Source organism: Aquarana catesbeiana, linkage group LG02 (genome assembly GCF_042186555.1).
Source record: "Aquarana catesbeiana isolate 2022-GZ linkage group LG02, ASM4218655v1, whole genome shotgun sequence".
Lineage (NCBI taxonomy): Eukaryota > Metazoa > Chordata > Amphibia > Anura > Ranidae > Aquarana > Aquarana catesbeiana.
In genome coordinates, this window is record NC_133325.1 from 597415610 (window position 1) to 597441456 (window position 25847).

At 45.0% G+C, this 25847-nt stretch overlaps 1 long non-coding RNA gene across 1 annotated transcript in view; it reads right to left on the bottom strand.

The window, feature by feature from the left end:
• LOC141128795 (uncharacterized) overlaps positions 1–25847 on the bottom strand; it is a 65777-nt gene that overhangs the window by 34724 nt on the left and 5206 nt on the right. The gene's annotated exons all lie outside the window — the stretch shown is intronic.

The window sequence follows — 25847 nt, forward strand, 5'->3', positions numbered from 1 at the left end:
GTGCTCTGACATGCACTGTAAACTGTGGGACCTTGTATAAACAGGTGTGTGCCTTTCCAAATCATGTCCAATCAACTGAATTAAACTCCAATTAAATTGTAGAAACATCTCAAGGATGATCAGTGGAAATAGGATACACCTGAGCTAAATTTTGAGTGTCATGGCAATTCTGTGAGTTATGTACATGTGATTTTTTTTCATTTTTTTTATTTTTAATACATTTGAAAAGATTTCAAACAAACATCTTTCATGTTGTCATTATGGGTTATCGTTTGTATATATATTTATTTTTATATATATATTTTTTTAAGTTGTACCGTTAAAGGTAAAAGTTTTTTTCACCTTAATGCATTCTATGCTCGTCAGTGTATCATGGGATGGGTGGAATGCTCTGCAATGTCAGGGGAAGGGTAGAATGCTCTGCAGTGTATCATGGGATAGTTGTAATGCTCTGCAGTGTATCATGGGATGGGTGGAATGCTCTTCAGCGTATCAGGGGATGGGTGGAATGCTCTGCAGTGTGTCATGTAATGGATGGAATGCTCTGCAGTTTGTCATGGGATGGGTAAAATGTTCTGCAGTGTGTCATGGGATAGGTGAAATGCTCTGCAGTGTGTCATGGGATGGGTGGATTGCTCTGCAGTGACATGGGATGAGTGGAATACTCTGCAGTGTTTCATGGGTGGAACACTCTGCAGTGTGTTATGGAAAGGGGTTGTAAAGGTAAAAGTTTTTTTCACCTTAATGCATTCTACACAATACCGCCCCCCCCCCCCCAGCCCCCCAGTTTTACTTACCTGACCCCTCGAAAGTCCCGCGCTCGCCCCCGACATCCTCTTCGCCGCTCAGCCTGGCCGTTGATTGGTTACAGTGGATGGATTGAAAGCAGCGCAGCCATTGGCTCTTGCTGCTGTCAATCACATCCAATGACGCGGCGCGCCGGGGGGGCAGGGCCGAGTGATACAGTGAGCGGCTATGGCTGCCGGCTGTATCATGGGAGCGCGCCCACAAGCACTCAACACCATACGAGGGAGCTCACATGAAGGTGTTGAGTCCTTGCTGGGGGGGAGCCGAGACAGCCACTGAGGGATCCCAGAAGACCAGGTTCGGGGCCACTCTGTGCAAAACGAGCTGCACAGTGGAGGTAAGTATAACATGTTTGTTATTTTAAAAAAAAAATTATCTTTAGTGATCCTTTAATGTTAAAAAACAGCCCTTGAGTTCCAGTAATGCCCTATACACACGATGAGATTATCGGATGAATGATCGTCCGTTTTTTATTGCATGCTGATCTCAGATCGAATCTGATGAGTTTACTAAAGTTACGAAAATTCCCGCACGACAGAAATAAAATTCGGAAGTGATGTCATGTGTTGTAATGCATTTGTATTGCATTTTTGAAACGATAGCTGTACTGATTATCTGGCATCGTACGAAAAAAAATTTCCTGCATGTCCGATAGAATACTATCGGATGAACTGTCCTGATCGGCTCTCGAAAGCTCTGTACTAACGATCCGATTATCGTACGATCGCTTCGAAATCGGTATTTTCCATACGATTTTCTGATCGTGTGTACGGGGCATTAGGGGACTTTATCTAGCCTAAGGTGAGATCACCTCAGTCTCCTCTTCCTCAGAGTTCAAATTACAAGATATGTAACTTTGTAGCCAGTCACAAGGTAAGATGCTAGTGTGTTAGACGTTTGTGAACACAGCCAAAAACTGCACAGTGATTGTGTCATCTCCGAGCCAACATCTTACTGCAGGAATTAGATACTGACCCTAGAGGATGCTCTCCAGTGTATCGTGGGATGTGTAGAATACTCTGCAGTGTGTTATGTGATAGTTGAAATACTCTGCAGTGTGTCATGTGATGAGTGGAATGCTCTGCACACATATACACACATACAGATATTAAAACATACACACACAATCTCACACACACACAATCACACACAATCTCAATCTCACACACACACAATATCCCCCACACACACACACAATCACACAGCCTTTCAAAAAATCAGCAGTACAGTACATTCAAACACACAGCCAGGTACTGCACTGTAGGGGGAGGCAGAGAGCACAGCACTTGGGAAGACACCTCTCCCTCCTTTGCTTTCACTTTGCTGAGTGTGTTAACTTTCTGACGGAGCTGACGGAGCTCCCAGTGCCAATGCACGATGGAGGGTTTGATCTGACAGCCTCTCTCTACAAGCTTCACGGGCCCCCCGGAGCAGGGGCGGAGTCTTCATTGCGAGCCCTGTGACCCCTGTAGCTATGCCACTGCATCCTACATACTGGACACAACAAATGCTACACTCTACTACATAAACAACTTATTTTGTGTAAGACCCCTTTCACACTGGGGCGGCTTGCAGGCGGTATTGCGCTAAAAATACCGCCTGCAAACCGCCCCTAAACTGCCTCCGCTGTTTGTTCAGTGTGAAAGCCCTCGGGCTTTCACACTGAAGCGGTGCGCAGGCAGGACGGTGAAAAAAGCCCTGCAAACCGCTTTTTTGGAGCGGTGAAGGAGCGGTGTATTCACCGCTCCTGCCCATTGAAATCAATGGGACAGCGTGGCTATACCGCGGCAATACCGCGGCTATAGCCGCGCTGTACAAGGGATTTTAACCCTTTTTCGGCCGCCAGCGGGGGTTAAAACCGCACCGCTAGCGGCCGAATACCGCTGCAAGCACGACGGTACAGCAGCGCTAAAAATAGCGCTGTTGTACCGCCGACGCCCCCACTGCCCCAGTGTGAAAGGGGCCTTACAATTGATATAGTGTTTTAAGGAATATGTCCTGCCAGTAGCAAAAGAGGTCACTGAGGTGCTTTTTATATGTTTCCTACACTGTTTACAGGTAGTAAGTCACCATGGATAAGATCCCACTGTTTGTAGCCATGTAATACATTTACAGGAATTTTTAGAACAGAAAAGGCTAGGTGACAACATACTACCCAAACTAGGAGCTTTCCTACTAGACAAATTGCAACCATTTTTTTGAAAGTCATATAAAGCTTTATCAGCATATAGAATGGGCAGATGTCATTTAGAATTTTTACAATCTGATGGTATTGGGCAGAAAAAGTTGTCACAAAATCAATTATACTATTTAGCCTTAATCGTTTCTTAATTTTGGGTCCCAATGATTTCCTTATTAAAGTCTCACAATCTTTATTAGTGCCACAATTCTGCCTTTATCAATCCAATGTTCATTGCAACCCCGCTCTCTCAGTCTGTAAGAAACTACAGTTCCTCCTGGCTCTAACAAATTACTCTATCGGTAATGTTCTAATAGTATGGTTGACAGCTTACAGAAACCTGTAAGAAGGGGTAACACACAACGTATCTTACTCCAACATGAGGTGTGGTGGATCCACACACTCAATACTAGGATTCCACAAGGTTTAAACAACAGATTGGATGTCAACCTTTTTTTTTAATTAATTATATTGATATTCGGTTGTTTACTTTTATATGTTTATGTATTTTGTTAGATATTGCTTTTTCAACTGAGGAATAATAATCTTTTTCATAATATATCTATAACAGATTTGTAATTGCTAATATCATTATGTACGCTCCAGGACAAGTTTTCTGTTACAGTCAACCATCCCTAGTCTCAACGTATTCCCCAACGTATTCGGAATGATTCCATCCCACTGACTCAGAAAGGTGACTTGAAAAGCTCTCATGTGCCACCTGGCCCAAGGGACTACTGGGATAGCTGCAATAAACATTCTGATCAAGATCATACAGTCCTCTGATGAGAGGGAGATTCATGACATTACTCTTGGGACGCAGTTGACCGGTTCTTGAATCTTCCTGTCTGGGAGAAAAACTCACCTTTGGGTTGTACAGAATACCACTCCCAGGTACTCCATTGTCTGTGAAGGACGAAGCTGGCTTTTTTGTGGGTTCACTAACCACCCAAATTTGCCCAGGGTCTGCCTCTCTCTCCTGCTGGAACATGCTTGATGGCTCTCTTGAGCCAGAGTTCTTCTATATAATCCTGCAAGAAATATTTCTTCTCAGGACTCAATGGCTACTGGCTGTTTACAAAAAAAGTCTGCAGGGCTGTGTATAAACTCAATCGAATATCCATTCTTCACGGTAACCAGTACCCAGTGATCTGTGATGTGTTCAACGCAGACTCTCCAATAGGCAGCCAATCTTGCTTCTACTGGACAAGCCTGGACAGGCGCACCTTCAAAAAGATTTGCCATTGCCCCTGGCTCTTCTGATACCACCTAGGAATTAACTCTAAATCCCCTTCCGCTGAGGCCTGTCACGCCCTGGTCTGTACGATTTTGCCTCACGAAAGCGCCTGAAGGATGACTGGTTGGATTGGCTTGGCTGCTGTTTATTCCTACTAGGCTGAGGAAGAAGTGCTGATTTGCTGCCTGTAACTCTCTTGATGGCATCCTCTAATGTCTTACCGAACAATAATCTTCCATTGTATGGAAGATTGCATAAGGCCTGCTTAGAAGCCCTATCCTCCAACCAATGACGAAGACTCAGGGCTCTATTTTCTGTAACCGTATTGGCTCTTTTGGCTAGCGCCAAAAACTTTACTATGTCCACCAAGGCTTCAGTTAGTAAACCAGCCGACAGATTTAGCTTTTCTAAAGCCGCCACAATTCTTGGCGGGACTACACCCGAGTTTAGGGCAGTTTCGATGTTAGAAAGCCATGTCTTCAGGGCTTTAGATAAGGCAGTCAGGGTTATAGCCGGGCATTAAGCTGAACTCGCCACAGAATAAACTCTCTTTAAATCCTCATCTGCTGGGCGATCTATTGGAACCCTGAAAGTGACTGAATCTTCTAGGGGTAATGAGACACAGCGGTGGGGACTGCCATGAATTTGAATCTGATTACAGCATAAGATAGAGCTTTGAGAGTCTATTTTGTAAACTGGGCCTGTTATCCGACTTCTTCCATTCGTCTTCGATGAATTCCTTGATTTCCGGAAACAGCAGAAACATGGGTCCTATCTTCTTTAAATTGTAAAGAAATCTTAGGACCTTTTTTAGAGGCAGAGATTCTGGTTCCCAGTCCATGGCTTCTTTAATGGCCTCTACGAAGGAGTCTACTAGATTGAAATCAAAGGTGACCAGCCCGGTCTTTTCCAAATTTGAAAATGCACCAGAAGAAATATCTTCAGGTGAAGCATGAGAGGTACTGAGCTGTGGGAGTTTATGAGAAGAGCACCTGGTCGAGGTTGACATGTCGTGGAGATTCTCCTCAATAGCTTCGCAGATGTAAGTCTTCAATATCTTTGCATCCTCCTCTTTGTCCATTGCGATCTCCTTGAGGCAGTCTTTACAGAGTAACTTTCCTGGTAACGCAGGCAGTTTGCATGCCCAGCACAAGCCTTGCGCCAAATGATGGACCTGTGACTGGGCTGAGGTAGAAGAACGGACATTCCAACTGGGGAACTTTGAAGGAGCTTGCAACGGCCTCTGTGTAGATGAGTGAGGGTGATGATGCTGCAATGACGCACACTGTTGCAGGACTTATGTTTGGCTGGGCGCCTTTGTTCAGGGCTTTGGCTCCTGCAAAAAACAGCCATAGAAAAATAAACCATGTGGAATAACTATAAAAGCACTCTTTTCAGCAATCATCCTCATGTTGCCCCCTATTACCTTACTTTGGATCTTCATACCTCTGATCATTGCTGTGAACTCATCTACAAGCAAGAAAAAGCTGCTTCAGCGGGGAAAAGCCAAAAAGTGTCCCCTTTAAATCTTACAGTGAGGGAAGGCAGCAGGACTAGGCAACTGGGCTAGACAGCTCACTGCAGGATTGAATAACAGGCAGCACAGGCTCCAGCAGCACTGACACGAAGTGCAGGGTAACAAGATGCAAACAGATCACACAGGCTTAAGAGGTAGGAGCATGGTGCAGGCATACCTGCCAGCTATAGGGAGCTGAAGTGCAGCACCATCGACCACCCAGCTCCCTGTGAAATAGCTTACTCTGTTGCTAGGCAAGGGGCAGGGAAACAGCGCAGCTGTTTACAATAGAGTGGTTTGTCACAGAGGCATCATACAATAGAAAATGCCTATTATGTGAGCCTCCATTGCATTTTCCAGCCCTTTCTCTCTATGATCCATTACACTGGAAACATATCCAATTAACCTATTATATCTTGATTTTCTAATTGAGAGGCTATCCAATTTAAATTCATTGCTATATACATGTTGATCTGTGTGTTGAGCCTTTACCACTTTCAACCATCTTTTTAAGCAATAGCTCTCCAAACTATGTTAAGCAATGTGATTCTTATATGTATGGTTTACACTTGTACTTTTGTACACTGAAGAGCAGTGGACAGTGTCAGTAGGGCAAAGGTTGGTGTCAGTAGAGCATTGTATGGTGTCAGTCAGCAGAGCTGTGGACAGTGTCAGTAGGGCAGAGGTTGGTGTCAGTAGGGCAGTGAATTGTGTCAGTCAGCAGGGCAGTGGATTTTGGCAGCAGGGCAGAGGTTTGTGTCAGCAGGGAAGTGGATGGTGTCAGTCAGCAGGGCAGAGGACGGTGTCACTAGGGCAGTGGATGGTGTCAGTAGTTTTTTATTTTTATTTTTTAGGGCACGGGCACCAGAATTAAGTGGAACCTGGAGAGGAGGGGAAGCAGGGGGAGCATTTACTAGAATTATTGGCTGTATTTTTCTCCTGCCACCGCTGAATGTAGGAAGGGAGAGTAAATGCTGCCCCTACTGCCCCTATTCTCCAGGTGTCATTAGGGCAGTGCAGAAATGATGGGCGCCAGTCACTTGGAATGCGAACAAGAGATTTATGGTCTCTTAACAGAACTGTGGGAAAGTAGGTTAGGGCCAGGATACCCTTGAGTAGATGCAATGCTAACTGGCAGACTGCGAGACTTCTATAGGTAGACAGCTATACAGTGGAAGGCCTCCAGCCAGATATCACTTCTGTATAGGTAGGACCGCTGTCTCCTATGGCAACTAATCTTGCAACAGTCACTAACTGTGTTGGTAACACAGAACAGTCCTTTACTTATCTCACAGTATCCCACTGTAGATCTTCACTCACTGAGCTCACAGTCTCTCACTAGACTTCCAGATCCCAGTCATCACTGGATCCCCTGAGCTCTTCCACAGCTATCCCGCTGTATACTCCTCAAGTGTCACCCCCGTTATCCTGCTGTGTCCCTGTCTTGGCACTGGCTGATGCATTCCCACTTCTTCACCGTCCCAGGCTGAGGAGAAAACTGCTTAGGTACTTGCTTCAGCTTACTCACAGTAGTCTCCAGTAACAAGGTGGATTGCCCCTTTGTGGCGACAGCTTCCCCACTACCTCCAACCACAACTGGTTCCGCGTCCGGCTGAACCTTCACAACTCGGTTGGACTCCAATCCTGCAGAACCAACACTATGCAGCTTCTCCTGCTCCTGGATAGGCCTCAGGCAGCCTAGCAGCCATTTGTCCCCGGGATAGGCCTCTGGCCTAGCAGCCCGTGGCGAAATAACACACGTCCACCCAGACAGCCGTCCAGGTGGCACAGAACCCCGATCACCTGACTCCACCCAAATGGCTCTCCCAGCAGGCCAAGGAACTAAAGAAACCCCTGCCAATTGGCTGAGACGCCCCATCTATTCATGATCTGACCTTGCTAAGTCCCTGTCATTCTAATGTCACCAGCTACAGCGCCACCTAGTGACAGAAGAGAAAAGGTGCAGCAATTCCAGAATTTAGGGAGGAATCAGTGGATCTTCTATCAAATAACCAGGATAATTACCACCTGGTGAACTAAATTTGTTAGCAACCCTGCCTAAACACCAGGGTGCTATACACAAATGAAATCCTCCTGACAAGGAGAACACAGGGACAGCTTTATTAAAAAAAAGAAGAAGAGGAGAAAACAAAAAAGTGTGTAGTGTGTAAAACTTTAATTTCTGACAGACAGCAGGCACTGCGAACAATGGTGGGGGTGGGGGTCATCCATGCAAATAAAGGGTTGAAGGGAGCCCTGTCAGACGCTGAGATCGGGCGCTGGGGGAGAGGCAGGGTGAGGAGATGGGATGACACAGCAATCATCAGCCTCTCACATGCCGCCTGATCTCCTCAGCATTGAGTGGAGGGCGTGTTAGGGACAGAGGAGCGCTCCTCCTGCCAATCACCTCTGATCAATCCTCGGCACTCCACTCAACGTCTCCTCCATGGACTTCATGATACCCAGCTGGTAGGGTGAGCTCCATGGCATGTGAGACACTGATGATCGCTGTGTCATCCCATCTTCTCTCCCTGCCACTCCCCCGACGCCTGATCTCTTCAGCGTGTGCAGCTGAAGCACTTGTGATGTGGAGCAAATTGGGGGCTGGTGGAGCAGCAGGGAGAGAAGATGGGATGAGACCGGCGGCACCCTCTATTAATGTAGCACCCAGGGCAGATCCCCCCCCTAGTTTCAGCCCTGCCTTCAGAGATAGGGCCAGATGAACTGCCTCAGTCCTGATTTTGATAACTCAGCAAGAGATCCTCAGACAATACTGACCTGAATGGAAGTGTCCTGTGGTAGCTGAAATGCAGATGGGATATCACTGACTGCATGTCCATTGTAAAGAAATCACTGGTATAAAGCTAGAAAACCTGTGCTTGTCATCAGATTGGAGAGACTTCCAGGAATTTCAATATGTCCAGCGCTGCCAGTGCTCTTGGCTGACTGCAGATTTCATATTTCCTTATTAAAGTTGCCTTACAATATCTAAGAAAGCCTTCAATATTCTGGTTACCTTAGTTGACGGCATACCAAAGGAATGTCATTACAAACTGACCAGGTCCTTAAAAGGTAATTTTGCTTGCAAGGGGAGTTTGGCCAGGGTTTGGCCAATTCCTTACACACAAGTCCTATATACTACAGCTAAAACTTGGAATAATTGTCTCACCTCAGAGCTGCCATATGTCTAATTTTAATATTCTGTTCCATGCTATATAAAATGGAGGGACCCGTGGCGGATACAGCATCTTTAGTTAAGTATTCTTGTAATATTTTCCAATATTATTATATTTTTTTTCTGTAATTACTTACCGTATTTATCGGTGTATAACACGCACAGGTGTATAACACGCACATTAATTTTAAGAGGGAAGTTTCAGGGGAAAAAAATTACATTTTAAATAAGGAACTTTGAAGCAAAATAAGGGTCAGTGCCAATCTGCAGTCTCAACATTGCCACCAATGCAGCCCCATCAATGCCCATCTGCAGGCTCACAAGTGCCATCAATGCGACCCCATCAGTCCACATCAATGCAGCAGCCTCACCATTGCCATCAATGCAGCAACCTCACCATTGCCATCAGTGCAGCCTGATCGATGCCCATTTGCAGCCTAGAGGGGACAGGGAGGGGGGCGGGACGAGCGCCGAAAGATTATATACAGTGAGAATCTCCTATGATAGACAGAACAGTGGTCCAATGGTGGCCCAGGAGACTGGACTTCCTAATACAGAGGTCGCCAAGTAAACAGGAGATTCTCACTGTATGTAATCTGACAGCGCTCATCCCGCCCCCCTCCCTGTCCCCTCCGAGGCATCTAAAATTGAAGTATTGGCGTATAACATGCACGTGCTATTTGCACCCAATTTTTAGGGTGAAAAAGTGAGTGTTATACGCCAATAAATACAGTAATTAAATATTAGACTTACAAGTATTTGTGTGATCTCCCTTTGCACATTTCGAATACAATCCCAAAAACAAACTATCAAATAACCGGTGATAAAACACTGGAGGGAATTCCAGGATTTCATATATTCAACATGAATCTACCAGCAGCTGTTAATAGTAGAAAAATCTTCTAGAAAAATCTTACAAATGAACAGAGAGCAGAGCTGGAAAAAAAGCACATCAGGTCTCCAGAGCACAATAGCAACTGAGGCTTCATGGTTGTGGTGTGGGTTATTCGGTGCTAGCCAATGGCTTTTTTGTTGCCAGTGTCAATTTGTACCATAGGTGACAGTAAAACCTGACACTAGGGCAAGGGGCAAAATGTGTCAGAGGAGACAGCCGGTGGAGTGTCCCGGTCCACTTGCGTTGAATAAAGTTTAAAAAAGATTATGCACATAAAAAATGCCATTGGTGTCCATTTATAGAGGTTTTATATTGTTTAGAAATAAAACTGGAGTTGTGAAGTCCTTAAAGATCACTCATATAGGTCGATGTGTTTTGCGGGTAACCCGCTTCATCAGGACCTTTGAACTCAATATAAAACAGGAATAGTCACTGAAACAGTATAAAAAATGTAGACATTAGAAACATTCACAATAATGATTACAATGTCATTACATTCCAAAACATAATTCATTCATAATACTAAAATTCCCTAAGCCTATTAAAAAAGAAGCCAGAAAAAAAATTCTAATTTTATAAGGAAGTTCCAAAATTTGAATACTACAAATATATATATGTATGTACCTTGAGTCTGAGCAGGCCTGGTAAATTAAGATGCAGCTGCTATACAGTATATAACAGTAACCAAAAGAGGGGCGAACCCAAATGAGCCCCGGCAGCCCATGGGGAGACCAACTCACGGGAGGTAGACTGGACTACAACAAAAACATGGAAGGAATTTTTTAACCAATCAAGAGAGGGAGAAGAAATAGTAGTATGAATAATACAAATCCCATATTTACCCAAACTTGAATTAAACTAAATATAAAGCCATAGCAATAACTGACCCCTTGTGCACAGTACTTGTCAGTGATTAAATGCTCACCTCCAAGAATCAGGGTGGACCAAGATTACAGATACAACAGTTTAATGTATAAGCCTTTAAGCAAGTACTAAAATGGGGCATGCAAAGAATTCAATGGATGCCTTGAGTGTGGTCACAAATATACCAACCGAACATTACAACAAAGGATAAAATAAAAAATAATAATTATACAAAAAAGATTATATCAACATAATATTAAACTGCAATTGTTTCCATAAAGTCAGAAGGCTCACCTGATCCACAAACTCTCACATGGTCCTGCAAAATGGCATCCAAGCAGGGTACATTGAATAACACTGAATATATACCTCCTAGTGGCAGCCGACCAAATGTTGCAAGCTCAGGTGGTATGGGCAGGCTCCTCCTTCATACTATCACTGGGTCCTGTAAATGGGAGGTCCAAACAGGACTTCACCTGGCCCAGGAATCCGGAAGTGAGGCTAAGCCATGCACCTCTGGATGTGGCCGCCAAAGGAGATGGCTACCTGGAAGTGACGCGGCCGCCCTCCAATGACGTCTCATCCGGCCACCATCACGGAGCGCTTCAAGCTGGAAACAGGGACAAAAGTCAGGTTAGCAATGGCAGCGCACTAGAGAGACCACTCACATGGTGGTAAACTGGCAATCCATATGCAAGCCCCAGGGGCTCACCGCTACCTACTCTGGAACACACCACCAGCGGACTGCCCAAGATGAAGGTACCACGTGGGGCTCACTCGACAGCACATGACATTACCGTACCCCTCAAAAGCAAAATACAAAAATGGATTTGGAAAAACACCAAAATACAGCACACTTTGGCACACATAGCCCCACAAATCCACACCATAAGCGCGGCATAACTAGAACAGATGCGCCACAACCAAAACAGACTAAATAAATAGTGACCATCCCCATATAGTGGTTTGATTATTATTCTAGTTGCGCCGCATTTATGGTGTGGATTTGTGGGGCTGTGTGTGCCCAAGTGTGCTGATTTTTGTCGTTTTTCAATTCCATTTTTTTATACTGTTTCAGTGACTATTCCTGTTTCATATTGAGATCAAAGGTCCTGATGAAGCTACCTGCAAAACACATCAACCTATATGAGTGATCTCTAAGGACTTCACAACTCCAGTTCTCTTGCTATATAATATACAACAACATTGGTGTCTATTTATAGAGATTTTATATGTGCATAATCTTGCAGCATGTATGTTTTTCATATGGTCTAAGATTCAATAAAAAACAATTGAAAGAAAAATAAAGATTAATCATTTTAAACTGTTTAATGTATCGTTAACCTTTGGAAGTATATTAAAACTCCCATTTCCTTATTTTGAAACTAGTTTCATTTATAAAGGATATAATACTGTGAACAACACCACCTCTCCGTACATTTTTATTGTGTTGAATAAAGCTGTGGTAGAATTATGGACTTGTGAAGCGTGGTTTGATATTTTATAACTGATGCTAGATTCACTTTAAAGAAGAAGTAAAAGCATTATTTTTTTAAAATTTGGATGGCGTAAGGAAGGGTTATAACTACTGTTGGGTGAACGGTTTGGCCCGAGCATGAGATGGAGCCGAACATTGACCGGGTGTTCACCCCGCTAACCTCCCTGCAATGTACTGCACGCTGCACAGTGCATTTTGCACCCAGATTGGGCAGATCTTTGCCTAATCAGGGCGCAGTAAAAGCTGGTTGTCAAGGAGCAGGGCTGGGAAGCCGGCTGCGGCGCCCTTAACACTTAACAACCGATGAGTCATCATCTGCCAATGGGTTTCCCTGCTGACAGCTAAATAAAAAAAATTGCCAGTTAAAAAAAAAAAGTCAATACCAGGCACACCAAAAATGTTTAAAAAAACGGAGTGGGCCCCCCCAAAATCTATACCAGAAACTTATCCGGGCATGCAGCCTGGCAGGTCAGGAAGGAAGGGGAAGAGCGAGCGCTCTCCCCCTTATGAACCATACCAGGCCACATGCCCTCAACATGGGCAATGCTTCCCCCCCTACCCCAAAGCACTTTGTCCCACCTTGATGGGGACAAGGGTCTCTTCCCCACAACCCTGGGCTGTGGCTGTGTGGGGGGGTCTGTGGGCGGGGGGCTTATGGGAATCTAAAAGGCCCTTATAACAAGGGGGTCCCCAGATTCAGCCCCCCCATGTGAATGGGTATGAGGTACATAGTACCAAAGCACCCCCCCCATGTTGAGGGCATGTGGCCTGGTATGGTTCAGGAAGAGGGGGGCGCTCGTTTTTCCCCCCCTTTTCTGACCTGCCGGGTTGCATGCTGGGATAAATGTCTGGTATGGATTTTTTTTTGGCATGGTGATCCCCTTAAGATCCATACCAGACCCGTTTGGTACTGCCCCGGGTGTGGGCAGTTGCAACCATGAGTCAATTTAAATATGATTTGACTGTTTTTTTTTCCTTTAGAAATGTAATTTTTGTTCTATGCATGCTACAGATGCACCACTTTACAGGAAAACCGAGGGGACCCCCCCCCCCCCCATCACTATATTTAAAGGAATTTTTCATTTTTATTGTTGCACTATAAGCATCATTAACATCACTGCTCCTGAAAAAAACTACTTAAAAAAAAATAGCATTGATACATGTCCCCCAGGACAGTACCCAAACCCCCACACCCCTTTTATGGCCAATTACTTGCACATAAGCCTTCAAAATGGACACTTTTGATTTTTCCAGTTCGGCTCCTATAGACTTCAATGGAGTTCGCCGTTCGGGTTAGAAATTTTCCCCTGTTCGGGAGTTCTGCTGCAAACTGAACAGGGGGTGTTCGACCCATCTCTAGTTATAACCCCTGTCAGTTTTTTGTTTTTTTTCTGTGTCCCATTGGGGAGATTTCCCTTCACTTCCTGTCCCACAGCCAAATCAGGAAGTGAGAAGAAATTTCTTTAAAGTGAGGGAATCCTTTGTTGTCACCAGGTTTACCAGAACCCTATTTAAAGACTTCCTCTCTATTCCTGTTCTGGTGACAGCTCAAAATTTGGGATTTTCTTTCACTTTAACTCTTGGTTATATAATCAAACAGGACAAATAGAGAGGGGGAATCTTCCTCAGCCTAGGTTCACACTGTAAGGATGCAGGAACCAATGCTCTTCTAGCGCCGGTTCCCGCATCGGATCTCTCCCGCAGACAGTTCACACTGCCCTCTGCAAACCACTGGCTGGGTCAATACAATGTTAATGACACCCCCAAATTGGTTCACAGATCGCAGTGCAAACTGTGGCTTTATACAGGAATCGGATCGCATGGGTGTTCTCACCCATGCGATCCGATTCCAGTGTGGGGAAAAAAAAGTCCCTGCACCTTTTTTGTGTGCATACAACTGTATGGCACTGCACAGACGTCGCATGTGATCGGCACCTGCAGTGGGGGTGCGAATCACATGCGATATCTGAGATCGCTATGGTGTGAACCTGGGCTAAAGGGGGGGCACAGACATCAAGACAGAAAAAAAAACCTGACAGGTGTTCTAATTCCTCCTCTACTCTTTCCAAAACTAAAAAAAAAAAATGTTTCCCCCAAATTATAAAATCAGCTTACCCTAATATACAGTTGTGCTCATAAATTTACATACCCTGGCAGAATTTATGATTTCTTGGCCATATTTCAGAGAATATGAATGATAACACAAACATTTTTCTTTCACTCATGGTTAGTGTTTGGCTGAAACCATTATCAATCAACTGTGTTTACTCTTTTTAAATTATAATGACAACAGGAACTACCCAAATGACCCTGATCAAAAGTTTATATACCCCAGTTCTTAATACCATGTATTGCCCCCTTTAACATCAATGACAGCTTGAAGTATTTTGTGGTATTTGTGGATGAGGCTCTTTATCTCCTCAAATGGTAAAACTGCCCATTCCTCTAGGCAAAAAGCCTCCAGCTCCTGTAAATTCTTCGGCTGTCTTGCATGAACTGCACGTTTAATATCTCCCCAGAGTGGCTCAATGATATTGAGGTCAGGAGACTGAGATAGCAACTCCAGATCCTTCACTTTATTCTGTTGTAGCCAATGATAGGTCGACTTGGCCTTGTGTTTGGATCATTGTCATGTTGGAATGTCCAAGTACGTCCCATGCGTAGCTTCCTGGCTGATGAATGCAAATGTTCCTATAGTATTTTTTGATAACAAACTGCATTCATCTTACCAACAATTTTGACCAAATTTGCTGTGCCTTTGTAGCTCACACATCCCCAAAACATCAACGATCCACCTCCGTACCTTTCATCATAGACCTTGTTGACTCCTTTACAAATGTAACGTTTATGATTGTGACCAAAAAGCTCAATTTTGGTCTCATCACTCCAAATGACTTTGTGCCAGAAGGTTTGAGGCTTGTCTCTGTGCTGTCTGGCGTATTGTAAGCGGGATACTTTGTGGTATTTGCATAGTACTGGCTTTCTTCTGGTGACTCGACCATGCAGCCCATCTTTCTTCAAGTGCCTCCTTATTCTGCATCTTGAAACAACCACACCACATGTTTTCAGAGAGTCCTGTGTTTCACATGAAGTTATTTGTGGGTTTTGCTTTGCATCCCGAACAATTTTCCTGGCAGTTGTGGCTGAAATTTCAGATGGTCTACCTGATTGTGGTTTGGTTTCAACAGAACCCCTCATTTTCCACTTCTTGATTAGAGTTTGAACACTGCTGATTGGCATTCTCTAATCCTTGGATATCTTTTTATATCCCTTTCCTGTTTTATACAGTTCAACTACCTTTTCCCGCATATCCTTTGACAATTTTTTTGCTTTCCCCGTGATTTAGAATTTAGAAACGTCACTGCAGCACTGGATGAAAGATGCAAAGGTCTGTCAGGAGCCCAGAAACTCATTGACCTTTTATACACACACACTAATTACAAGCAAACAGATCACAGGTGAGGATGGTTACTTTTAATAGCCATTAAAACCCCTTTGTGTCAACTTGTGTGAATGTTATCAGGCCAAAATCACCAGGGTATGTAAACTTTTGATCAGGGTCATTTGGGTAGTTTCAGTTGCCATTATGATTTAAAAAGAGTGAACACAGTTGATTGATAATAAATGGCTTCAGCCAAACACTAACCATGAGTGAAAGAAATGTTTTGTGTTATCATTTATATTCTCTGAAAAAAGGCCAAGAAATCCTAAATTTTGTTAGGGTATGTAAACGTATGAGCACAACTGTAAGCCCTCATGCACACAGGCTGTTAAAAAAACGTTATGAAAACGCCAGTATTTTAGCAGTGACTTTTTTCAGCTTTTTTCAGCGTTTTTGTAATAGCGTTTTTTAGCGTTTTTGAGCATTTTTCCGCGTTAGCGTTTTTGAGCTTTTTTTTTTTTTCAAATTTTTTTTTTTTTTCAATGGATCAAAAACGCTAAAAAACGTTGGTGAATGACGTTTTTGAGCGTTTTTGAGCGTTTTTGAGCGTTAGAGCGTTTTTACAGCTGAAAAACGTCTCTCAGAACCCACTGGTCCTGGGTTTTTTTTACAGCTTAAAAACGCCTATGCCACTTGCAGCTCAAAAACGCCTAGGTGGGCATGAAGCCATAGACTAACATAGACAGGCCTTTTTAAGCTGCAAAAAAAGCTCAAAAAAGCAGCTGTAAAAACGTCCGTGTGCATGAGGACTTAGTCTGTGTAATTCTTTGCAGAATAAAAATACAAATCAATACAGTGTTAACAGGAGGACAGTACTGCCTGAAGCATGTGAATTGTAACTTTCTCTCTCTTTACTTCCTATGTAACCAATCACATTCAAACATTCAAAGCAGATTGATGAATCTGATTGGTGGCTGTGTAAAACTTCTAAAGCTCACCACACACAATACAATTTGATTGTACAATCTTCTTTAGATCCACCAACAAATATGCAGTGCAAGGGCCTGAGTGATTGGATACAAATTGGCTGGCTAGTTTATGTACAGATGTAGATTTATGTATGTGTAGACCCTCATATTACATGGTTTTGGTAAATCTAAAGTTGATTGTACAAAGATTGGTCAGATTGTACCATGTATGGTGAGCCAAAAGCCTTGTAGACACGATCAGATTGTTGGCAGGGGAATTGTCTGCTGACAGACTGTTGTCCTAAAATCTGACTGTTAGTACGCTCCTTGTGACAATTGTTGTCCAAATTTCAGCCAACAAATGTTGGATGGCAGGCTACTAAATTTTCGGCGGACAACGCTCTGTTGTCTGATTTTCATATCGTCTGTCACATAAAAGGCAAAAGTACAAACACACATGCTCGGAATCAATACTCACCAAACGTGAAATTAGCAGAAGGGGCCCAAAGGGTGGCGCTCACGAGCTGAAATTCCTCGTAGTACGTCACTACGTTCGCGTTTGTTGGCTGACAATTGTGTACCATTAGTATGCAAGATAAGTTCCTGGCACACGCCCTTTGGACAAAATTCAAACGCTCGGTTGGCCAACAATCGGATCGTGTGTACAAGGCTTTAGTATGGGCTTTTTTTTTTTTTTAATCAGACTTTTTGTGTGTGAAAGTCATCATGCAGTGTGTTCCATGATCACCGTCTGGAACTTCCAGCATCGCCACATTACACATAAAAAGTGCTGAAGTGGAGAGCTACAGTAAAGCAATGTTTCGATGAAAACAGAACTAATTAGCAGATAACCTGCATTACCTATATACATGTCAATATTTCATTTTCAATCTCGACTAGAGTGCATCTTTAACAACTTCAATGCCGGGCACTTTCACCCCCTTCCTACCCAAGCCAATTTTCAGCTTTCAGCACTGTCACACTTTGAATGACAATTACTTAGTCATGCAACACTGTACCCAAATATTTTTTTTTAGCATTTTTGGAGACAGATAGAGCTTTCCTGTCCCTACCTCACGTCAGCACACAATGGGGTTGGTGCCTCCTCTGGAACCCAAAGGACCACCTCTTCCAGTGGCGGCTGTTAGGTCCCAGGCACCCCCCACTCCCTGGTCAGTCACCAGCCCCACACTTACCCCATCTAGGTCATGGGTGGCGGCTTCACCCTGCGTCCCCTCCTTCTGGTGTTTAACGGCAGGTTCCTCTGCGTCTCCTCCCTCCTCTTCCTCAGCAGCCAACAGGATTGCTTTTCCTCTCGGCCAATCAGGTGACGGGTCTCAGGACCTGCTTCCTGATTGGTCGGGAGGAGAATCAGGAAGACAAAAGCGAATATTAATTCGCTATTGTCACACAACTGGGTGGCCTCGGGGCTAAGTGCTCCAAGCCCACCCTTTTTTGAAGCCTATTAGAGCCTCTGGCTCTATTTATGTGCTTCTAAAAGAAAACCACCATTAGAATCCATGCGTCCAGCGTCCTGCATGTAGATTAGGGGGCTGGACGCATGAATTAGGGGACGGTGCCCCTACACCCCGTATTGACGGGCCGCCACTGACCTCTTCCTAGCTAAATAAAAGACAGCCCCTCCCCCACTGAAGTGTTCTTTTTTTGGTCATGCTCCAGGCAACCTGTTGATTGGTACTTTGTTGGTGAGTACTTTGGTTGCTGCAAATATATCCACCCTACCGCACCACCCCTCCAGGTTCAGCCTCTCCTGGAGTTGGAAGAACCTGAATGTTGGAGGTAAACTTTCCTGAAACTGGGTGCCCTGTGTGCCGTGCCATGGGCAATGTTGCTTAAACAGCATGAATATTCTACAGATGTGGTATTAGTAGGCTCTGCAATGTCACCATTGGCCTCTCCCTTTGGGTTTTTCCTGTCTTATATAGGCAGCATGACACACCATTCTCCTGGCTTTGTTTTCACTCTGAAAGCAGCGGAGAATGATGTCACAGTGGGCAGAGAGACATGGCGGCACGGGGTAGTGACCGCCAGTCACCAAGCAGCAGCTTAAACAGTCTTAGAGCAAGCAGATAAACCAGTTTCTCCCCCTCTCTCTGCAGTCCTGCCATTTTTATTTTGTGTGTAGGGATGAGCCGAACACCCCCCCCCCCCCCAGTTCGGTTTGCACCAGAACCTGCAAATGGACTGAAAATTCACGCAAACTTTAGAACCCCATTGAAGTCTGTGGGACTCGAACGTTCGAAATCAAAAGTGCTAATTTTAAGGGCTAATTTTCATGGTATTGTCCTAAAAAGGATTTGGGGACCCGGGTCCTGCCCAGGGGACATGTATCAATGCAAAAAAAAGTTTTAAAAACGGACGTTTTTTCAGGAGCAGTGATTTTAATGATGCTTAAAGTGAAAAAAAAAAAGTGAAATATTCCTTTAAATATCGTACCTGCGGGGTGTCTATAGTATGCCTGTAACGTGGCGTGTGTTTCCCGTGCTTAGAACAGTCCCTGCACAAAATGACATTTTTAAAGGAATGACAGTCATTTAAAATTGCTTGCGGCTTTAATGTAATGTCGGTTCCCGGCAATATGGATGAAAATCAGTGAGACAAACGGCATAAGTACCCCCCCAGTCCATTACCAGGCCCTTTGGGTCTTGTATGGATATTAAGGGGAACCCCGCACCCAAATTAAAAAAAGGAAAGGTGTGTGGCCCCCAGGCCCTATATACTCTAAACAGCAGTATACAGGCGGTACAAACAAGACAGGGACTGTAGGTTTGTTGTTAAGTAGAATCTGTTTGTAATTTTGAACTGGTACATTTTTAAAGTGTAGCTCCAGCCAAAAAATCTATTTTAAGCGTTTTGGAAAACATAGGGAAGGTTTATCACCCCTGTGACATTTGTTTTGCTGTCTGTGCACCTCTTCAGAAGATTTCACCTCACTTTCTGTCCCAATGACAAATGTTTTTTGACAATTTGGGGTTTTTAGTGAAACAAGGATTGTTGATAAAGCATCAGTGGAGAGGAGACACGTTTTTCCCATATTAACTCTTACAGGAGAGAATTTCCCTTCCTAGGGGTAGATTTCATCTCACTTCCTGTTGTCTCCTTCCGTTTGCAAGTAGGAGTCGTTTGTAAGTTGGATGTTTGAAAGTAGGGGCCTGCCCTATATACTCAGCAGAAATTGGGGCCTTAGGTGTTGGTGTTGCCACAACACTGTAAGCCCTCACAGTTACTCTTGGTGGGCGCAGAAATGGGCCCTGCTGTGAAATAATAGATCAAGAATTGTAATTACATGTACCTGTTGAACAGGGGCAGAAAAAATGGGCCTTTGGTGGTGGTGGTGGTGGTGCTGGTGCCACAACACTGTAAGTCCTCACAGTTACTCTTGGTGGGCGCAGAAACGGGCCCTGCTGTGAAATATTAGGTCAAGAATTGCAATTACATGTCCCTGTTGAACAGGGGCAGAAAAATTGGGCCTTAGGCACTGTTGCCACAACACTGCAACCTCTCACAGATACTCTAGTTGGAGCGCAGGAACGAGTCCTGCTGGAAAGTATTGCATCAAAAATTGTAATTACACGCCCCTGTTAAACAGGGGCTGAAAAATTGGGCCTTAGCCCCTGGTGGCGGCGCCCAGAACCAAAAATATTCTTACAAGCTATCAGCATGATCATTGAGGAGGAAGAGGATAGTCACTCAGCATAACAGGATAGTCACTCAGTATCAGCATAGGCAGTCTTGAAGGGATCTGACATTTCAAAAAAAATTGTTCGGTTACATCAGCATCAGGTGCTTGGAAGCTTTTGGTGATCCAAGACTGATTAATTTTTATGAAGGTCAGTCGATCGACCGAGTCAGTGGACAGGCGCACCCTGTGATGGGTTACAAAGCCTCCAGCAGCACTGAATGTGCGTTCCGAAAGAACGCTGGATGCAGGACAGGCCAGTAGCTCAATTGCATACTGTGCAAGCTCTGGCCAGTGATCCATCCTCAAGATCCAGTAACCCAGAGGATTTTCGGTGGGAAAGGCGTCCAAGTCAGATCTTGCCCCTAGGTATTCCTGCACCATGTAAAACAGACGCTGGCGATGGTTGCTGGAACCGATCATACCTTGGGGCTGCGGACTAAAACATTGTCTGAACGCATCGGTCAGACGGCCACCTTCTTCACCGCTCCTTCTTTGACTGACCGAAGCCTCAGCAACACGTTGTCCAGGAACAGGAGTTTGTAACCTCCCAGTCTCTGGGAATGCGTTGCACAGACCTTTCTGCAAGGCCTCCCGAAGATTTTTCATCCTCTGCTCCCTCTGCAACGGCAAGATAAGGTCCGCAACCTTACCCTTGTAATGTGGATCAAGGAGGGTTGCCATCCAGTAACAATCCCTCTACTTGATACCACGAATACGAGGATGCTTCCGCAGGCTTTGCAGGATCAGGGAGGCCATGCAGCGTAGGTTTGCTGAGGCATTCGGTCCGGAGTCTTCTGGGTCACTAAGGACGACATGATCCACAGCCACCTCCTCCCAGCCACGTACAAGTCCATGTGTTTATTGGGACTGTAAATGATCCCTTGAAGACTGCTGCTGATGCTAAGTGCCAGGCTCCACCTCTATGCTGACACAATCCTCCTCCTCCTCCTCGTCCTCTTCCTGTGTGATTGGCGGGCACACAGGAACACTGTCTGGATAAAGGGGGCCTTGAGAGGTAAGGAAGTCCTCCTCTTCCTGCCTCTGTTCTGCCTCAAGTGCCCTGTCCATTATTCCACGCAGCGTGTGCTCCAACCGGTGGACAAGGTGGACAGTGTCACTGATGCATGCACTGTCACTGTACACCATCCTCGTGGCCTCCTCAAATGGTGACAGGACAGTGCATGCATCCCTGATCATGGCCCACTGGCGTGGGGAAAAAAAACAAGCTCCCCTGACCCTGTCCTGGTGCCATAGTCACACAGGTACTCATTGATGGCCCTCTGCTGCGTGTGCAGCCGCTGCAGCATGGCCTACGCTGAGTTACACCTGGTGGGCATGTTACAGATTAGGCGGTTCTTGGGCAGGTTAAATTCCTTTTGGAGGTCAGCTAGCTGAGCACTGGCATTATATGACTGGCGGAAATGCACACAGACTTTCCTGACCTGCCTCAGGACATCCTGTAAGCCTGGGTACCTGCCCAAGAACCGCTGCACCACCAAGTTAAGGACGTAAGCCAAACAGGGCACATGGGTCAGTTGTCCCTGTCGGAGGGCGGAGAGGAGGTTGGTGCCATTGTCGCAAACCACCATTCCTGGCTGAAGATGGTATGGCGTCAACCACCTCTGAGTCTGCCCCTGCAGAGCTGACAGAATCTCTGCCCCAGTGTGGCTCCTGTCCCCCAAGCACACCAGCTCAAGCACCATATGGCATCTTTTGGCCTGCGTACTTGCGTAGCCCCTTGAACACCTAAGGAGCACCACTGGTTCCAAGGAAAAAGCACAGGAAGAGGCCATGGAGGAAGAAGAAGAGGAGGGGGTGGAGGAGAGAGGTGTGGCAGAATCACCAGTAGTAGTATTTTGGAGGCGTGGTGGCGGAACAACCTCCAACACTACTGCACCTTGTCCTGCATCCTTCCCAGCTGCCAGAAGAGTCACCCAATGCGCCGTGAAAGATAGGTAATGTCCCTGTCCATGCCTGCTGGACCATGAGTCAGCGGTAATATGCACCTTACCGCTGACCGCCCTGCCCAGCGAGGCGAAGACTTTGCCTTCCACATGCCGGTAGAGAGCCAGAATCGCCTTCAGTGAGGATGAGGACGGCTTGGTCATCCACTCTACCAAGTCTTCCACATGTTGCGGCTCAACGTGGCCAGCTGCCGAAAAAAAGGACAAGTGTGTCCCACGGCCACGTGCTGATGAGGATGCACCGTGTCCACGACCAGCACTGTTGCCTCTAGACACAGAGCCTGCTTGCCCTCTTTTATTGGCTTGTGACTGTCTGCCTCTCCTTGTTGGCCTTCCAGACATACTAATGGCCTGCACTGCAGTGAGATGTAGCTGCACACAAATGGGATGTATATATATATATATACTGAATATACAGCAGCTAGCAGAATGCCTGCCTGTGGTATTAATAGGATCAGAAGAAGCACACAAGCACTTGTCTTCAGGTAGCTATAGGTGCAACTATGCAGGGTAAACAGTACACTGACTGTAAATACTTCAAGCTGCCTGCCTGTGGTATTAATAGGATCAGAAGAAGAACACCAGCACTTGTCTTCAGGTAGCTATACTGTAGTGCAACTGTGCAGGGTACACAGTACACTAAATGTAAATACTTCAAGAGCATGTCTGTGCTATTAATAGGATCAGAAGAAGCACACAAGCACTTGTCTTCAGGTAGCTATAGGTGCAACTGTGCAGGGTACACAGTACACTAACTGTAAATACTTCAAGAGCCTGCCTGTGCTATTAATAGGATCAGAAGAAGAACACAAGCAATTGTCTTCAGGTAGCTATACTGTAGGTGCAACTGTGCAGGGTACACAGTACACTAACTGTAAATATTTCAAGAGCCTGCCTGTGCTTTAAAAGGATCGGAAGAAGCACACAAGCACTTGTCTTCAGGTAGCTATACTGTAGGTGCAACTGTGTAGGGTACACAGTACATTAACTGTAAATACTTTAAGAGCCTGCCTGTACTATTAATAGGATCAGAAGAAGCACACAAGCACTTGTCTTCAGGTAGCAACTGTGCAGGGTACACAGTACACTAACTGTAAATACTTCAAGAGCCTGCCTGTGCTATTAATAGGATCAGAAGAAGAACATAAGCACTTGTCTTCAGGTAGCTATAGGTGCAACTGTGCAGGGTACACAGTACACTAACTGTAAATACTTCAAGAGCCTGCCTGTGCTATTAAGAGGATCAGAAGAAGAACACGAGCACTTGTCTTCAGGTAGCTATACTGTAGGTGCAACTGTGCAGGGTACACAGTACATTAACTGTAAATACTTCAAGAGCCTGCCTGTGCTATTAATAGGATCAGAAGAAGCACACAAGCACTTGTCTTCAGGTAGCTATAGGTGCAACTGTGCAGGATACATAGTAAACTAACTGTAAATACTTCAAGAGCCTGTCTGTGCTATTAATAGGATCAGAAGAAGAACACAAGCAATTGTCTTCAGGTAGCTATACTGTAGGTGCAACTGTGCAGGGTACACAGTACACTAACTGTAAATACTTCAAGAGCCTGCCTGTGCTATTAATAGGATCAGAAGAAGCACACAAGCACTTGTCTTCAGGTAGCTATAGGTGCAACCGTGCATGGTACACAGTACACTAACTGTAAATACTTCAAGATCCTGCCTGTGCTATTAATAGGATCAAAAGAACACAAGCACTTGTCTTCAGGTAGCTATACTGTAGGTGCAACTGTGCAGGGTACACACTACACTAACTGTAAATACTGTAAAAACACCTGCCTGCCTGTCAGTATATTAGGAAGAGAATAACAGGAACGGATCCAGCTAAACTGAATACAGTGTGTATATATATATATATATATATATATATATATATATATATATATATATATACACAACACCTGGGATGCATATATATACACAATACACTGTAAGTGCAGCTAACTGACTCGACCTGCCTACTCTATCTAACTTAAATCAAATGACACTGTCTCTCTGTCTATCTCTCTTCGCCGCCGCAACACACTACACAATGCCGCCACGCAGGCGGCCTTATATAGTGTGGGGCGTGTACTAAACCCCCTAAACCATATTTGGACAAAGCCACCCTGGCTTTGGCCAATTACGGCTCTCTGTACACACGGCGCTGTGATTGGCCAAGCATGCGGGTCATAGTGCATGCTTGGCCAATCATCAGCCAGCAATGCACTGCAATGCTGCAGTGAATTATGGGTCGTGACACACCACTTGAATTTGGAGCGAACGGCCCATATCGTTTGCAATTCGATGAACGGTTGAACAGATGATGTTCAAGTCGAAGCTCATCCCTACTTGTGAGGTAAAGACTTGTTGCTTTTTTGCGCCACTGCTGTGCTGTGTGTTCCTGGGAGTAAGATAGTCTGGTTTTGTCTCAGATTCTGTGTCTCCTGTCTGCCTCTGGAAGGGCTGCCTGGACTCACCTGCTACTGCTTCTGAAGTAAGTGAGTGAAAACAGATGGGTCTTAAAGGGACAGTGTAGCTGTTTTTCTTGGTGAGAGAATTATGATTTTCTTCATATTTTTTGTGCAGATATGAGCTCACCACACCTGTCAGTGGCACAGAAGACTAGCAAAAGGTACGAGGGGGCAACATGGGACTTGTTTTTTTAAAAGCGTGCTCAAGGAATGCAAAGTATGGTGTTTGCATTTAGGGATTCTGCTCCTAAAATAATGCCAAACACTCCAGAAAACATAAGACCCGCCACTGGTCATCTCCTGACCACAACAATCTGCATTCCTCTGATTTCCACGCAGGGCGGCTTTAATGCTTCTCAAGCAGCTCCAGTGGCAATGGCTTACATGCGTTTAAATCAGCACAATAGGAAATGCCTTACCCAGCCCAGGGTGCATGTTGGACCTGCATGCAGTCTGCAGTGACAGGAAATTAATTTGCACGGTTTAGCTCAAATGACCATGGATAAGAAAGTGGATGCACAAATCAAAGCTTAGAGGCTGTAGTGGAAAGTATGTGTCAAATATCCATTTAACAGGCAAGACACAGTCCAACCATCGCAAAAAGCACACAGATATTTCCAAATGTGAAAAAAGAAGAGCCTTCTTTTCCCATAATGACAGAGAGTTGAAAGCTCATTGATGAATGGGAGAGATCTGATAAGAAGACCAATTTACAGTAAAAGATCTCCAAGCTTTATCCAATGGAGCTGGCTGATGCATGTTTAAGCAACACACTTCCAGGAGTGGATGGGGCCCAAGTGTCTTTGGTGCACAACCTGGCTGCTGTCTTTTAGCCAAGGCTTTAATAGACCTAGTTCTAGGGCTGGCGCATTCAGTCACAGGCATGAGAGCTTTGTGGTTGCACCACTGGAGGAATGAAGCTGAAGCTTCCACACAAGCCCTTTGTAACATTCTCCATAATGGGAGGTTGTTGTTTGACAAAAAGCTGGACAAAGCGAGTGACAGAAGAAATGTCCAGACTATGGCCACAGTCTAATAAGAGAAAGCAGCCGTCTTTTCGCTCAAGTCGGTCGATCTTCAGAAGGGTTCATGAGGCCAAATCTTATAGACCAGGCTGAAATTTGCCAGATCATAGTAAAGGGGGCTCAAACTTCTTTTTTACATGGAACCAAATCCAGAGCAGGC